This window comes from Micropterus salmoides, unplaced genomic scaffold, assembly GCF_014851395.1.
Source record: "Micropterus salmoides isolate LMB-PRFRI ecotype aquatic unplaced genomic scaffold, ASM1485139v1 Ms_hic_scaffold_17, whole genome shotgun sequence".
In the NCBI taxonomy this organism is placed as follows: Eukaryota; Metazoa; Chordata; class Actinopteri; order Centrarchiformes; family Centrarchidae; genus Micropterus; species Micropterus salmoides.
The window spans coordinates 18,809,607-18,827,438 of record NW_024040817.1 but is presented as its reverse complement, the minus strand read 5'-3'; the positions used below and the strand labels follow the sequence as shown (position 1 = coordinate 18,827,438).

Sequence of the window (17,832 nt, the reverse complement as noted above, 5' to 3'; positions counted from 1 at the left end):
ACCAACAGCATGAGCCAGGGGCGGGGCGTTCAAACAAAAACAACAGAGGAGCGCGTGAGGTTTGACAGTCGTGACAATCCCACTCATTACAGGGCACAAGCACAAAACCTACTGGATCTCAAATCTGTAAGATATATTAACTTTTTGATATTACTAGGTTAAAAATATCATTGGTGAAAATTACATTTCTATTTAATAATGTACATTACCGTATTACAGGTAATTAAAGTATTATAAATGTACTCATCTAAAGCAACCATTTATATATTATTACATCAATAACAGTGATATAATAATATAAAACTGATGGGTACCACTCTGCATAATTAATATTTTTAGATTTGATACATACTTACAGTACCCTCTGTTGCTAATATAAACAAACATAATATAAACAACTTTACTTGTAATTGAGTATGTTCATTCTGTGGTATTGCTTCTTTTACCTTAGTAAATCATTTGAATCCTTCTTCCACATTTGCAAAAGATCATCACAAAAGCCATGTGTACGCTCTTGCATTTCCTAAAATTGGAACATGTTATTATTGTGACAAAGACACATGTTCTATTAATTAAAAACATCATATTAGTTTGACATGTTGGCCTTAAGTCATTCTTGCCTGGTCAGATTACAACAAATTATCCTTATTGCAGCATTATGCTGTGGCAATTAAAGGAAGCAACAGCCGACCTCATCAAAGACGAGGCAATCTCACTGTGCGATGTTCATTTTTCTTTCATCAGTCTTTTAACATTTTTTCTTTGTTTACTGTGTAGAATTTTATTTCCCCCCTAATTGCATCCAGCCTCATTGTTGCCTGGGGCCTTGTGCAGATTATGGGTAGACTTGCCACCGCTTGTAACTTATTGAAGTTTAAAATGATTTTCTGCTCTCCCATGGGCGCGCCATTTGCATGCAGCACAGCAGTAACTAATAGATGTAATCTGCCTATAATGTGCCTGCATTATGCTTTACTTATGAAGCTGCCATTGATAGAGAGCACTTTAACACAGCCCCGTGATGGAAGAACAAGTATTCGAATGACATTTGTCAATGATAATATTTTTATCTACAGAAATATTTCCCAGGAAACAGGAATGCTGCACATTCACATAAATAGCTTTTATGCAACCTTGAGTACACTTAAGGTCTGTACTTTAACATAGTATATACTATAGATGGTACTATATAAATGCATGCAATTCACATATGTACAAGTCCAAAATCTGCTATGACACTTAAGTTAGAACAGTTAACAAATAGCCTCAATAAGAAGCCTGAAAGGGTTATCTTAATATGGCCATCAAAACCAGCATGAGTGTAGTTAATGCAGAGCTCAAATGTTCTCTTGTTATACTAAATGTGTGTGATTAATTTCTCCCGTTGAGTGAAACAAACCAACGTGCTGTGCCTGTCACATTGATAGATATGGAAAGCATTAGCATCAACTGCTAGTGTGAATGAAAACTAGGCAGGATGGATTTGCCTGATGAACAGTTGCAGTGTACGGACGGTGCACATCACTGTAATTTATAGATAACACTTTAGAGGAGATGAGAGGCTTTCCCCCCGGGGCCTGTTAGTGTGAAGTGAAAAATTTCAGCAACGATTGGGTACCCCTTGTTAAATTAAATAGAATTTCAGCAGTACAAATGGCTGATTCTTTAAGTGACCACACCACAGAGACAGTATTAAATAGTCCTAACATGATCATCTAGTTTTTGAGATCTATGTGTATGTGCCTATCTTTATGTTTTTCTCTTATTTCTATTCTGTCTCTCCATCCCTGTCTCTCTCTTTGAACCTCACTCTTTTATACACAGTCATACTCCCTCTATTCCTCTCTCTCCATCTCTCCTTCTCTCAGGCAGTTAGACGGCCTTTAATTGCCAGACATTAAAAAGAATGCTAGAGAAGAAGAATCCCCTAGGGCCACTGGCAGGCTAAATGGCAGTTCTGCTGCCATCGCCTCCTCCTACATGCAGCAATGAAGACGTGTCAACATAATCTTGGGCAATTTGCAGTCATCATCAGGGGGACTGATTAATTTTCTAACTGAGTGTCAGTTGTAAACAGCAAAATAGACTTTCTTCATTTCCTTGCAAGGGAATGATCAACAATCAGAAAAATGTATCCACATGGATATGGACATGTCTTTGAATACGGACAGTTAGACCTGTTTTTAAAAGGGGCTTAAGGCCCCTACACACTCTATAATATTCGAGATCCTACAGGTTTATTGTTATATCACACTGTGTATGTCATCCATCTGCTCCGCTCTCACGTTTTGAAAATACAGCCAGTGTATTCTGCAACATTTCTTTCTGTCTTCAGATCACCGAGAATTTCATCGTGACTGACACTTCCAATTGGCGGATATGCTTCACAGTGCATTACACCGTAGGATCACAGGTGACCAAAATTTCACCACATTCCTCTTATGATTGTTAACTTTCACCTGGGACAGCCCAAAATCAAAATTGCACAGTTAAGGCCTTGGTGAAGCATGAACACTGAAGTCTGTTGTAGAGAATTGTACTTTTAGTTGATTCAGATTACCCTACTATATTTACTTTAAGAAGACATTCCATAATTTAATTGAAATAGCATTCCATAAAACAATGTTTTACAATTCATTCTCCCACAACACGTATGCTCACACACAGAAACACACTCTACCCTCTAAAATTTGTTAGGCTGAAGTTGAATGTTCCCTTTTCATTTCTATCCCACACATTATTGGTTTGGAGGAGAAGACACAATTCTTTCTCCCATTTAATATTCTTATCTCAGTTTTCCTGCTATGCCTGTAGTGTGTGGTGAACCCCCCTCCTCTATCTCCCAGCCCCAGAGTTCCCTCTCATTGACGGGGAAACTGTATCAGCACTGATACAGAGTGAAATGAATTTGGGGTCTATGAAACGCAAGGTCTCATAAAAGAAAAAAAAAATCCACAGACCTAGAGAGATAAGATATCGTACAAAGGATTTAGTCCCGTTTCGCTCCAGTCATTATCCTGTAGCAACTGTGATGGCTGAGAGTTATCCTCCAGTGTGAGAGTTTGGATGTGTCAAGGCTACCATGGCAGACATCCCTTTGTCATCGCCAACAGTTGGGAAAGACTTGAGAAAAATGGTATGCAGTGAAGGTCCAGGTAGGAAACAAAGTTGAGCATAAAACACAACAATAAAAACAGAAATTCCATACTGTACTCAGCTTGTGTTTATCTGTTTTGCCAAATGTCTTTGGGAGGATGTGGAACCAAAAGGTTATTAGGTGAACATATGTCATGTGAGCATCATTCTTTTAGTACAATATTATGTATATAGTATGCAGGATTATGTCCCTTTTAAAGGGGTCGAGTTAGTTTGAAACATTAAAAAGTCAGCTGGGGACAGAATAATGCATAATACAAACGGAAAGCTTGATAGGCGTAGCAACTGAAGTGAAGGGGGGCATGACTTAGCTGTTAGTCCATTCCTGATCTCCACATGATGCTACTGAGTGTGTAACACCAAGAGAAAGAAAAAATGCAACATTGCACTGTTAGAAAGAAAACTGTGTTTTACCATTTACTTCCATTTGTTTAAATGTGGAACTCTCATCTCATCAATTGTGCCAAATGATTAGATGTAAATCTAGTGGCCATTAGAGGACTTACATCTTATGTGACCTCCGCATTGGCGTTAACATTCAGATTTATTTTTTTATTATTTTTAATTATTATTTTTTTCCACAAAGTGGTGGCTAGTCCTCCGGGGTTCCCCATGTGCTGTGATGGATGCTACCAACACCAGGGATGATATGCTGCCTTGCTATTCCTGTCTCCTCCATCCACAGTTAGTTAAACAGCAATGTCCGCTCTTTTGGACATGGTGCATCAGCTTTCCGCAACAAACTCCAATCAGAGAGCAGTGTCTACTTTGCTTTCGCCAACACAGTGCTTGCATATTTCCCCAGCTGTGTGTGGTGGCTGCCCACACTGAGTTCTAGTGTTTATGCAGGTGCTGCAGCTGGATCTCTGCAATAGGTCTCCCCATGGACACACTGCAGACGGGCTGACTAGGCTGGAGTATTTCTTTTCACTGTTTACTCTGGCAAATCAAGTCTGGGCCCTGCTGAGAGCTATTCTTGAGGTGCTTAATTTTTGTCACTTTGGCTCATGTGGTGATCCACACCAGGACAGACACATAGACGCTCATTCTTTCTCTATTTATCCAAAACACACTTACACACACGATAACTGATCTCACTCAGTAAAATACCCGTAATAATCCACATGACGTTCACTTACCTGCCCACACACACACACACACACACACACAACCATCCGCATAATCCCACACAATCCTGCCAACGAAATTTCGTACACTCCACCACCACCTTACCTAGTTCTCATGAGACACCTGCAGAGTTCTGACATGTTCATTTCAGCCCTGACTTGACCCCCAGCTAATTATCCTTCAACTCTGTAAACACTAGTAGCACCAGTTAACACCAATTAATGGCCACTAATCATTGCCAGATGCTGCACCTTGAGTAATCTGCCCCACTTCCTACACTTGCTCTTACAATTTCCCACATTCACATGATTCTGGATTTCTGTGGTCTGTTGTACCCCCTTATAGACTATTATTCAAGTACGTTTGTGCACCACTGATGTCCTTGTAGTGTTTCACCTATCAGTACCTATATAGGTATACAAATTATGTGCAAGGGAAATGTTTCTCGCATTTGATCATCAAACCAGAAGGTCTTCCTTATTGTGAAAGTATCCAAATGTGGTCATCTCATAACAATTACAGTATTTAGGTAATGCAAGAGGATTTACATAAATATACAGTATAAATATGCTGAATATCAAATAAGTTTTGGAGGTTCAATTGCCATAACGACAAACAAGGGAACATCTGACAAAATGTATAAAGATCCCTTATGCATTATTCATATTCCTTTAAACACACAAGATGAAGAATAACACAAAGAATAGTTAAGCACGATGAGAACACATTTTACTAGATCCTAAACAGAATTATTTCTGAGCAGCAAATAATCAAAAGCTTTATTCACTCCCCTTTTTCTATCTGCTCCAACATTATTCTTGATTTGCTGCTTCATTGTTTGTATTGATTAGTCGAGTGCGTACTGCTTGCTGTCTTGCCTGCCAACTGTACTGTTGCCAAGGGAAAGCATGAACAAACCTCTGCCAGTGCCAGGCTACGCCGGCAACAGCTGTGCCACATATGCTGCCGATCAATATAAACAAACATGGCCTCCCTGCACCAGGGATAAGGATTGACAGGTATGATTCATCTTCTGTGCGATTGTGGGAGGTGGAAGTAATAATAAGCAGAGACCGATCTTTTCCCGTTGTGGTACAACCACTGGGGTTAGTAGGGGTAGGTCGGAGAGATCATTCGCCCCCCAAGGTAACTGGCAGGGTTCCCCACATAACCCCTTGCAGTTTTGCTGAGGATTAGAGCAGCATGAGTCCACCAGGGCTGTAATTTGTGGAATTCCGTACACAGAGCGAGCAGTGAAGATGAATGGGGAATGGGCATGGATCATTGGTGCTGTGCCAGTCGCACTGAAAGTGAGCATATTCAACACAGACCGTAGGGAAGATCACAGTATCCAAGTGATTCATGACACATTGCTTTTTTTTAATAAGTACTTTGTAAGCTACACCATTTCAGCATATGAACATCTCATCAAGCGAATGGTGTTTGATGCATTTCACTCCCAAAATAATGATGAAATTTCTATGCAAGCACCATTTAAGGATTTTGATCATTGCACTGTGGTCCTTTGGGGCTGCATGATGGGTTCAGCAGCTTGTACATCACATGTGCTATTGTCTCAGGGGCACAGCTGAAGACACGGGCCATGGAGGACAATAGCTGCATAGAGTGGGTATGACGTCCCCTTGATGAAGAGTAATGGCTTGAAACAATATTTCCCCAAGGAGCAGAATTGAAATCTGAACACTGTGATATGGTTTCATCGCCATGCTATTTGGGGATGTCAGATCAGTTTTGCTGGAGCCGGCACTGTATGAAGGAGCAAAGCACAACCACAGGAGGAATGGATGATAATACAGATAGCAATGCTGTTTTCATCAGCTGCACAGAACCTGGGCTATCTCATGGTGAAAGGTGAATAAATATAGTTTCTTAGAGTAATCATTAAATAAAATCACAAAACGATGGTTTTCATAAACATGCTAAATGTAAATATGTTAAGTGGAATTCATTTAAGATTTTTGATGTGATCCCTATTTGGCCAAAATAGTAGTGACTTGCTCTAGGTTTCTATTTATTTCTTATTTATTTTTTACTCTTTCTTAAAATACAAGTCATTGCAGTTTACAATAGGTAGCTTTTGAACCTGTCCATACTGCAATGTAAAATATTTTTGAATTCTTTACTAGTGAATTTTTTAAAAACTAAAACAAAGCTTTGCTGGATTTCTTTCGACACAACATCGTCCATAGCTGAGTTTAAGCAATCGTTTGCTCGCTTTGAGAAGTAATCATACTTCATACATCTAATTAAGGGTTTTAACACCTCATAACTATCATAATTTTCATCATATCATCACAAAAAGTATCTACGGTGTGTTCTTCTAAATCCCCTACCTAAGTAAGTCAAAATCCAAAATTCCATCTGCCACAGACACACATCAGAAAGACATTAAATATAAATGCTCATAAATCTCTTTTTGATGACCTCTGCCCAAGGTGGAGATCATCAAAAAAATGTCCTTTTGATTAAACTGATTAAATTACACGCACTAATTTGATACTCTTAAAGCCAGATATTTTGAACCCCGTCTGCCTGAGTTAAGATTATTGTAATAATTAATAATAAAATGTCCTTAATCAGTGCTACTGATATGAAGCTACTTAATAATCAGGGTTGATATTTAGATAAGGGTTGATTGGTGCATTTAAATCAGGCCCATTGTGCAGTTCAGTCATTAACAAGACCATGACTCTGTTGGAAACCTCTATCACGAAGGCTGTCAGAAGTCACTACTGACAGTTTCCTCTGGCAAACTCTTTGCTTCACAGACTGACTTCCTCACACAAGTCCCAGCTGTAAGGGATGAACTCAGGAGAAGTCAAGGCTTGTGACGGTTATTTTGGTGAACTGATGGTTTCAACCACTCATCTTAATGGGCAAAAAAACCCCAGGAAAAACAGAAAGTCAGAAGGTGTAGCAAGCATTGCAAAGTTAACAAGAAACGCTCAGAAGAAAAGAAAAGAAGGTACACCAATGAATTCAAAACAAACATCAAAATGCATCTGCTGTCAAGGCCATGGAGCAGTCTTTTTCTTGCTTATTCTTTGACTAGAGCTGCACAGCTGTGGGGATAATTTATTTGTTTACTTTATTTACCAGTCAATTACATTTTAATGTGACTTGCCTAATGTCCACATTCTGTCTTCAGATGTGGCCCATGTAATGACTGTGATAGATAAAAGACAGTTTAATTACACGAGACCCTAATTGTCTGCAAGCAAAGCCTCCATTACAGCCGCCTTGAATCTATACCATCATCGAGAAGGGAATGAGGATAATTTGAAGTCTTCATCTGATGGCTGATATTACAGTTTCCTTAAAATGTGAGGTAAATGTTGCCTGTGGGGCCCCAACAATGACAAAACAATAGATTTGTAGAAATTCAAAATAGCTGCCCAAGCCGGAAATTGGAAGTATGGAGAGAATGTTTGAGCTAGCCTCTGCGCCTCAAAACATAACAGCTAAGATAAAAGATGATGAAGATGTAATGTAGGTTTTATGGCAACAACAGCTGCACTCCTTTCTGTTTCCCAGTGACATACACAGCAGCCGCCCACACAGTTATCATTCTGTCCTGCACACAATCACCAGCAAGAAGATGTTAAGAGGAAATAAAATATTCTGGTCATTCCTCGCAGTTGCCGGGGTGTATTTTAGTCCCAGTGTGATGCCATTCATTACTGCCCTGTCAGAGCTCTCATGACTCAGGGCTCAACAACTAATTGAGATGACATTTCCAAATACACACACACTGCCCACACTACTATGAATTACGAGCGGTTACAGCCACACACACACAGAGTCACATATACTCAAACAATGACATAAAACCTTTATTAGAGGTTATGTCAACAGAGCGGACTCCTGGTGCAGTGCCTGCATTATTTTTACACTATTTTCCTCTGCACTCAAACAAAGAATGCCCCTTTGGTCCTGTACTGAGGCAAAAATCCAAAGCAGAACGGACAGAAGATCAATTTATTTTCCCTAAGAACTCTACCATTAATATAGTTTCCATTGTTCTCTTGAGTTCAAAGCAGTGCAACCTTTATTACTGCATACAACTACACCTTCAAAGCCTCACCTCTCACATAGCAGCCTTATGGGAAAGATGATGTACAAAAAATTATTCTGTATTATATATCTCCATCGCTCTCAATTAGATGTATAATATATATTACAGCATCAATTAGGGCTGAAAGGAAATTCTCTCACTGCACCAGACAATTCCCCCCCGTTGTATATCACGTCCGTCTTTAAATGAACATGAATCAAATGTGTGAATTGATTGCAAATCCATTAATGAGAACCTGCCCAGTGTGTGCTCATCAGAAGAACAGGTAACACAAATGTGAGCTAATAAGATTGCGTGGTAACGCTTTATTTACAAATCAGTATTTTCCTAATAATTTTCCAAAAATTATATTTTTCCTGAAAATACCTATTAATTTTTTATTAATAATAAGGAAAATAGAGGCAATGGAAAATTGGTACACATCGAGTTGATGAATTCCTCTTAATTGCTGATGTAACCTTCAGACACCCCCAGTCAGCGCACAGCAAGACATGAACATACTAAAGTCTCTACAGTGCAGCATGCAACTCAACATTTATGAAGAATTTTCAAAAATAGCTTCTAATGATAAAAAAATTAATTAATATTTGCTTGTGCTCAATGTTCACTCCCAGAAAATCTTATTTTACTCATAATTTATAGCAAATTACATAGTTCTTTTAAGGAAACCTTCTAAGAAATAAAAAAGGGAAATGTTCAGGTTCTTGGGGTAAAATAATTTTATGACCCTTGCCTTCCTGCCATCGTGCACACTTTCATAATGAAGTATCCACTGCTTTCCTCCATCCTATTTTGCAGTAAGCACAACTTAGAGGAGTCGTAATGTGTGAACGCGTAAAATGTGCTTCACAGAGTCACGGCTGCGGGTTAGCACGGCAGACGCTGTGATCACACCACAGAGTTTTTAGCTTGTGCTGCCACACAGAGAGACAACAAGCAGGACCGGTTTAAGCTTTAGACTCAAAACTGAAAACAAAAAAGCATCAAAATGATTGTCATTTTCTTGATTAGAAAGTTTACTGTGTGTTTAAATTTCCTTAGAAAGGGTATTATTCAAATTAAAGCTGACTTACATGTGGGACACAAGAGCAAAGCCTCATTTCACCTAATTTTAGGTTTCACCGCCACATGGATGCTCATACTGTATAGTGACTGTGTTTTTTACTGACAGCATGTTGTAGGTTAAAACGTAACAAACAACGGTGTTGTGCTTTTAAGTCGGCAGTAGCATGAACACAGTCTGCAATTTCCAGTGTCATGTGTCAGTCAGCATACTGAAGTTCACAATACTGTCTCTGAGCAAGGTGGACTACCAATAGGAGGGGTCATGTACTGGTTCTTGACTGCATGGTTACAAGGAAAGGCCAGTACAACATTAAACAAACAGTTTTGCAACTCATTTAACTCTCTTCACATTTAACTTCTCTGCCTAGCATAATGCTCTCTAGCAGGCACCTCACGGTGAAAAATCATCACAATGAAACAGTGTTTTTCTGTTTCCATTCAATGTACTTCAATCATTGCAGAGCAGTTAAAGTATTGAAAAGTGAAGCCCAGCTTGACTAAAATAGACTGAAATACAGTCTGTGTTGTCAAACATATCCTGCAAATTCTGTTCAGTATTTTGAAGCAGTGTTTTTGACTGTTAGAGCAACATTCTCGGTGGATGCAGGATGGATAATGGGATGCAGCCTTGTGCAGTCCAGGTAAGTGGAATATACAAAATAATTCACAAAACTAAAGCAATAGCAATTTAACTGAAATACTGCTTGAGGATAAGATTGAAAATGATGATTTGGATTTAGCAGTAAATATCAAGTCCTCATTAACTGCAAAGCTCTTGAGTATGTTAGGAACAGAATGAGCAGTGGAGAGAAAAGGAAGATTGTACACACACCTTGGCATGTGCATACGTAGGCAGTGAATTATAAATACACGCACACACTGAAATGCATCATTTGTTCCATTCGTCAGTGATGTCAAGATCCTATGGTCTTCCCATCTGTGCCGCAGCCTGATGTCTTTGTCTGCTCCAAAAAAAAGATCCATACCCAAAGTGTCTCTTCCTCTGATCACTCGGGAAATTATCATCAGACTCCACTGGTACTGGCACTGTGACCAGAGTGGTAAGGGTAACAGACTGTAAGAGTTTATGCCCGGGAAAACTGACCAGGGCACAGTTTTTGTGAAGCAAGGCAAGCAAGTTGCAGATTGTTCCAAACAAATACCATCACACATTTTAACACATCCACATGATTCATTCATTTTATTTACAGTACTTTAAATGACAATTTACTGTAAGTTTATTATTCTCAGTTTTCAGCTGCAATGCAACACATGGGATTCCCAATATTTTTATATTAGGCAATGATGTTTCCCAGAGCTTCAAATGATTGATTTATACTAATTTACAATCTGCAAAATTATTAGAGGTGTCTACGATTTGAAGAACATTAGGATTGTGTTTATCTATTAATGTCAAAACCCACAAAAAGCATACAAAAAGCATAAAGATTGTATATGTGTCAAACTACAGTAGCAATAAAGTATCACAAAGAATCAAAATATCATGATGATCATCAACAGATCTTTTTGTTAAGTGATTTATTTTAATTATTTTCCATTGTAACAACTGGGTAGCATTATTAAACCAAAACACATTTGTTTTCAGATCACTGAATAGGAACAACCTGGGGTCAGATCTTTTAGTTTGTTGTTTAATTTGTTAGTCAGCTAGAAGCAGTGGGAAAACATTTTCATTTGTTATTGACTGAGGGTGCTGAATAATGATTTGATTAAAACACAGACGTGTACAGACACACACACATGCACCCACACTGTGTCCTCAAAACCTGGGAGACATTGCACATGAAAGGTGCTCGACATCAGAAGGAGTCAAATTGGCCTTGGCTGGGAGGATTGGTCCAATCAACCTCCAACCGTATAATTAGTAATTAGATTGGGATTAGAGTCAACTCTGAGTGGAGGAGCGTGGCCAATTTAAATCAGCATATGAAATGTGATTAAATTAATAAGAGAAAAATTGAAATATTAATGTCCTTTTTTCCACTGGGTCTCAGTTTGATTTTTTTTTTACTTTGGTTAATTATGGACTCACATAGAGTAAAATTATTGGTGGCTATTTTTAATAATGTTTATGTTATTGTACATTGCAGCAGACCATTAAATCCTCAATAACACCCCAACATAAGAATAGATGAACATAATATGTAATCTTATTAACTAAAACTAAGACAGAACTTGACAATGTGACAATATGAAACTGTTCTACATCATTCCCAAATATTTATATGACTAATGTTATACAGAAATTATTATTATTTTCATATTGTGACAGGCAGTAAAGTTGTTTTACTCAGTTACTTTTAGTTTTTTGTGGTGTGTGTTAATGTTGAGATGTTTTTTCTCCTCTCTTCCCTGTGTTTGTCTGTGTTTTTATATAACATATTTGTGATGCCAGTCTGGTCAAGACTGTCTCCAAAAAAAAAGAGATTCTGATCTCAAGAGAGGTCAAATATAATGGAAAAAAATAACAACAGATAAATATATATATATACCAAACTCACTTTTTGAAAGGAATATACACTAGACTGAAATAATCCCTTGCCAACTGATTATCTGGGTTACACTGCTGCCCCCGAGGGTCTGTCATTCCCTGAGATTGTCTAAACTTCTCTGACATGCTGCAGAAAACTCCTGTTCACCTTGAGCGTTTGCACTTCAGTTTCCTAAAGTTTCAACAGAATCGAGTAGGTCAGAGCAGATTTCTTGGACTAATGGCCGTAGAAACAGGAGCTGGTGCTTGCTGCTCAATTTGACAAGGTGATTGAGCTCCTTTTGATTCAAGCCATAGGAGCTGCAGATAATTTACAATCAGCCTCCTTTTCAGTTCTCCAGTAACCATTTGTGTCAAAAGTTTCCTGTATGATTACTGCTTAGGCATTAAAAGGATTAATTCTTAACAATATGCCTGTCATTGTGATCTGGATTTTTTAAAAAGACTTAATAAGTGTAGTGACCAAAGGGGTTCTTATGTGAAGCTGACAACCACTCATAATTTAAAATGTGTTCTAAATTCCATTATTTAAGCTTACACTGTTCAGTTTAGTCTTGCAAAGAAATGTATATTGGAGACCGCTCCTTTTGAGACCCTCTTTTGAAGATGCATCTTCACTTTTCTAGTATTAAAATGCTTCAATAATTTATCACATGACTTAGAGTTCTGCTATATTTGCATTTAAACCTGTGTGAGACACTGCTAGGCTTTTGAGCGCATATGAAAAATTCAGCCCCAACAAGCCATGTATGAAGGGAAGAAGTTAAATATTGAAGATGTAGATGTGTGTTGTGTTGTGTTGAGTTGAGTTCAACAACGGGGAATAGTGGATTATTACCAGCAGCCAGGTGTGTCTTACAGAAAACAATAACCATGAGTAAGTCCTGTGATGGATCAACAAATAGGAAAGCAAAGAGAGAGAGAAATGATAGAGAGGAAAGAAACAGAGGGAGATAACTTATGTGCAAACGTGCAAATAAGTATCTACCCTGTTTGACTCCCCTGCCAGTGCCCAGAGCAAACTGCCTCGCCCTCAGATATCTTCTGGTCCAGCCAATAACGTGATGTTGTATCTTTTCTGAAATACATGTGTAGAATTCCAGATTCAAAACGAGGTGGAGGTGGAAATAGAACCAATTCTACAATTCTTCAATTCTTCAATTCACAGTTAACAATGGTTTAAGCGAGCTGGATAGCTAGATAGATATTTTTATCGCCAAAGGGAAAATCTAGTGTTGCAGTAGCAGTGTTGTTCTTAGTCGAGCGCGCAGAACAACTAGTAAGCCCTCGTCTGAAGACCTAAAGCTGAGGTGACTTAAGCTGATGATACACAGAGCAACTTTTAGAGCAATCGTGCAGAGCAATCGTGCAGGGCAACGTTGCCGTCAATGGTAATGAGTAAAGATTACTACCGTAATCTCCTTCCCCCACCACTCCGCCACCCGCTCCGCACTGCCGCTATCCGTTCAAAACATAGTCAGACTTGCCACTAGCAAGACTGCCCAGCAACATTGCTCAAAAAGTTGCCCCGTGTATCATCAGCTTAAGTCACCTCATGGTGATACGGGGGTGAAGCAGGTTGGAGATGTACCCTGGTGCCTGACCATGCAGAGCGCTATATGTGAAAACGAAAACCTTACATTTTATTTTAAAACTGACAGTTATCTAAATAAACTACTGTTTGCTAACAAGTTTGCAATACCAGATGATTTTGTGCTGACAACTTGTTTCCTCTGCCCCAAAGTGGCCTTTCCAATTTTAGCTACAGTTACAAGTCATTTTACAAATTAACATTTTAATAAAACATGAGTTCGTAAAATATGATACAACTACTCAGCTAAAGTTAAAACTAGAGCAGCCTCAACTACCTACATCAGAAAAATGCTATGTTGCACGTTAATGCATCAGTACTAATCATCTTATAATATATCATAGTATAACTCACATTTTTCTGTATTAGGTAGTTTTACTTTTGATACATATGTACATTTAGGTAAAAACATAATCTTAGCAAAATTACATTTTCACTTGTAATGGAGTATTCTTACAATTTGGTATTGCTACTTAAGCAAAGGATTAGAATACTTCCGCATTATTTTGTTGTATTGTCATTCTATTAAATCTAATTCAATGGGCTATTTCATTACCATTAGGCACTGAAGTAAGCTAAAACATAACATGTACCTGGTAACATTTGTATGATTTTTTTTTTATGGTTTGATCAAAACACCAGAAGATGTATGTAATTTTCATTTGTATGGATAAGAGCTTTTACGCCAACCTATTGTACATTACATTTATTGAAAGGGAGTGATTCTTGGCAGAGGCATCCATTATGTTTTATTAATGAAGATACTTGTACTACGGGGGAGGGGTAGAAATACTAGCACTTGCGGGACATGATTTCTCAGTGCATTAAAATGCATGATACAAGGGAGTTGGTAAGATGGTTATCTACGTGGAGAAAAAAGATGAATAAATATTGAAAGATCCTTATGAAATATTAACGGCAACACAAACAATGAAAGTAACTAAGGGATTTAGGAGTGGCCAAAAAGCCCGCAGGGGATACATTTTCAAAGGCAACAAAGCTGTATACAGTCTTTTAGACATTTTCACTAGGGGGGAATAGGAGCAATTTTCTGAAGCATCTCAGATGAACTGCTTCACAGCATGAGAAAATAAATATTTCTTTGAGATCACAGGTTTCCCCTTAGAGAATCCTTTGTTTTTAATGCATCACTGGGAGACAGAGGGGTGGGGGAAAAAAGAGCCCTGTATTAAATATAATGACTCCTGAGATGTTTGATTTATGGTGGGTGTATCTTTTGATGCAATATTTACCTAAAACAGCACTTGTAAGTAGAGAGGACTCTTTTTCTGATGGACAGCTTTTTCATGTAATGCTGTTATCATCATTGTTGAAGTGGTGAAGTTCCCATCTGTTCCTCTGATTTGCTTGTCATCCTATCACTCCCTGTTGTAGTGATTATACAGTGTTTTGTCTTAAGAATGTGCATCTCATCCCTAGTTTTTGATGTCACTACCCCATGCAAAATAAATATTAAGGAAGATTTTACATTCAGGTTTGTACTGTAGATGTGGAGCTGATAGTGTTGAATTGATCAAGCTGGCAAAAACATACAGAATACTGAGATCCTCCTGGGATTAGAAAGGGCAAGACAAGTATAACCTCCACATACACCGTCTCAATGCAGGAGCAAGAGAAGGAGACAATGCCAGAATGCTGATTGATACGCTTTTGATCTCAGTACAGTGTTCTGGGAAAAGAGCTATCAACTGTGGATGAGCTTGTGGAGAGAAACTTTCTCTTTTGGGAGAAAGACTTTTGAAAGATACAACAAGCTATCCGTTCAAAACCAGACAAATGTGAAACACTACACATGTCTGGAAGTCAGAAAGAATGGCATGTAAATGTTATAGTGATTTCATACTAAACCTATAAAAATAAGCAAATAGACATGAATTTCCTCAAGAAAATATGAATTGAGGTAGACATGTCTGCGCCAATTGAAAGTGTTATAATTTGGTAAACAAATGGTGCTTATTTCAGGGCTTAATAAGTGTACTTCATAGACGAGACAAATCCAAAAATGAGACTGGAGGAAAATAACAAAATAAATCCTGGTGAGTTCTGCAGTCAGTCAGAGTCTGAAAGTTAGCTTTGCATTCTGTTTGGACACTTATTGATTATATACCTCCTTATGCCTGAAGAATGGATGGCAAACAACAGGAGTCACTTCCGGGTAGACAACTGGCAGCTGATTTATACTGCGGAGATATGTAAAACTGGTAAATATATTTGTTGCGCCTTCTCTGCCGTTTGAGTCTTTATTCCCACTTTTCAGTCCACACCATTTTTCCCTTGTTTTTGCTGCAGATTATGGCATTTTTGTAATTGCCTGCTGGAAACCCACTGATCCCTTCATTGCCCTCCTAACCACGCAAATACAAAAGGACAGTGAAAGGATTCCTGCTGTGTGGCAGAGGGCCTAAAGCACAAGATGTCTCCATCTTTTCCATTCAATGTTGTGGTGCAGCAAGCTTGATGTGGTGCAGGAGTGGACATTCATAGTTGGAAGTAGAGGATCCAGTAGAGAATCAAAGCGGTACATTCAAGGCAAATCCCTCCAGAAGGTTGAACACAAAGTACTATGTCACTGGCAAACAATTAAAATAAATTGTCTGGGGAGCCTGATGTGGTGACAAATTACAACAAGATAAAGAACTGCAACTTTCCTCCACTGAGTGCAGGGCTTCTTGGCTCTGAATTTAATTGAAGTTTTGACAGCATCCATCATTTTAATTGGATCAAGTGTAAGGGAAATAAGACCACACTGTCTTATTAAGTACCAGAATGCTGGTTTGGTGGCAGGGTATCTGCCTTCCTCACGCTTCTTTACACCAACATATACATAAAAATAACCACGCAGTTAGGAGTTGTGGACACACTGCAGATATAATATAGAACTTACTATAACTTATAACTTACTTATAATATAGAACACCCAGGTCCCACCTCCTCCACGTCCTCCTGTCCTCTTTCTTCCCGCCAGCACCGTAGGATATCAGAGTCTCCTCCAATCCATCCTACCCACCTCCACCCTTCTGCCATTTAAGTACCAGGCCCTCAGGTGGGAGCCTGAGGGATGGGAAGAAACGTGTGTGTCTCATGCGTAGGAGTCCACAGCTGCATGGCGCGTCTGCTTCCCCTGCCTGTAGACATGCTGCCATTCATCGCCTCATTACCATGGAGGAGAGGAGCTGAGGATGGGTAGGCTGCACAGACTGCAATCAGCTCCCTGTTGCTGTTTCTTTTTCACATTTCAGCTTCTGCGTGCTCAACAGCCTCCAGTACCAAAAGTTACCAGAAGCCTGACAAGTAAAATCACAAGTAAAAAAACACATAGTTTAACGATGGTGGCATGAATCATGAACTTGAACCAGCAGGTGAGTGACTTACTATTGATTTTACATTTAGCCTTGAGACTCTCAATGCTAAAGTGCGGCTATAATACCATTTGTATGACAGTGTCATGTTATGCACACATGCTCACCATCATTTGCCATTATATGTTAACAAGTTTACCACCAACATCATGGTGATTATTGATTTTTTTTTATGTCATCTGTACAACCCTTAATGGTCTATGGGTAGATTGCCATTGCAGCCCACACTTGTAACACACAGACTTCAAAGTAACTCATCTGCTGTCTGAATTGGGCATTATTTAACTGAGCAGGTCATTTGGGATAGCATGTGTACACGTTAGCAAACAGGAAATGGTGTCCATCCATCCATCCATCCATCGTCAACCGCTTATCCTGCGTACAGGGTTGCGGGGGGCTGGAGCCAATCCCAGCTGACATCGGGCGCAAGGCGGGGTACACCCTGGACAGGTCGCCAATCCATCGCAGGGCAGGCATAAGAACCAAATGAAATGCAGGAATCAAAAAGACAAACGTATCTCAATTATGATTTGTCTAAATAAGACACACATTCTATTTATCATTGTCAGGATATTGTTTAATTACATTGCCTTAGATTGTAGTTTTCAAAGCATACTCGCTCAGCAAATAATGTAACAAGATGGATTTTCATATGGTGGTGTCTCCTGTGTTTCAGTGCTATTTAAAGTTTGGCCATAAATTAAGCAGTAATGCATTATTCATGACGCCACTTCTACACTCTCCCCGGGGCTTTATGCAAAGTAGGGATCTCTCTCTCTTTCTGTAGGTATCTATCTATCTATCTATCTATCTATCTATCTATCTATCTATTCAATTCAATTCAAATTAGCTTTATTGGCATGAATGTAATAACAACATTGCTAAAGCATCATATATACAACAT

General features: G+C 38.8%; 1 long non-coding RNA gene across 1 annotated transcript; it reads left to right on the top strand.

Moving 5' to 3' along the window:
- The first annotated feature begins 39 nt into the window (after positions 1-39).
- LOC119907072 lies at positions 40-11,608 on the top strand. Its single transcript, XR_005445074.1, has 4 exons — positions 40-126; positions 2,336-2,413; positions 10,030-10,086; positions 10,355-11,608. It is a non-coding gene; the product is annotated as an uncharacterized LOC119907072 (long non-coding RNA).
- Positions 11,609-17,832: the final 6,224 nt, after the last annotated feature.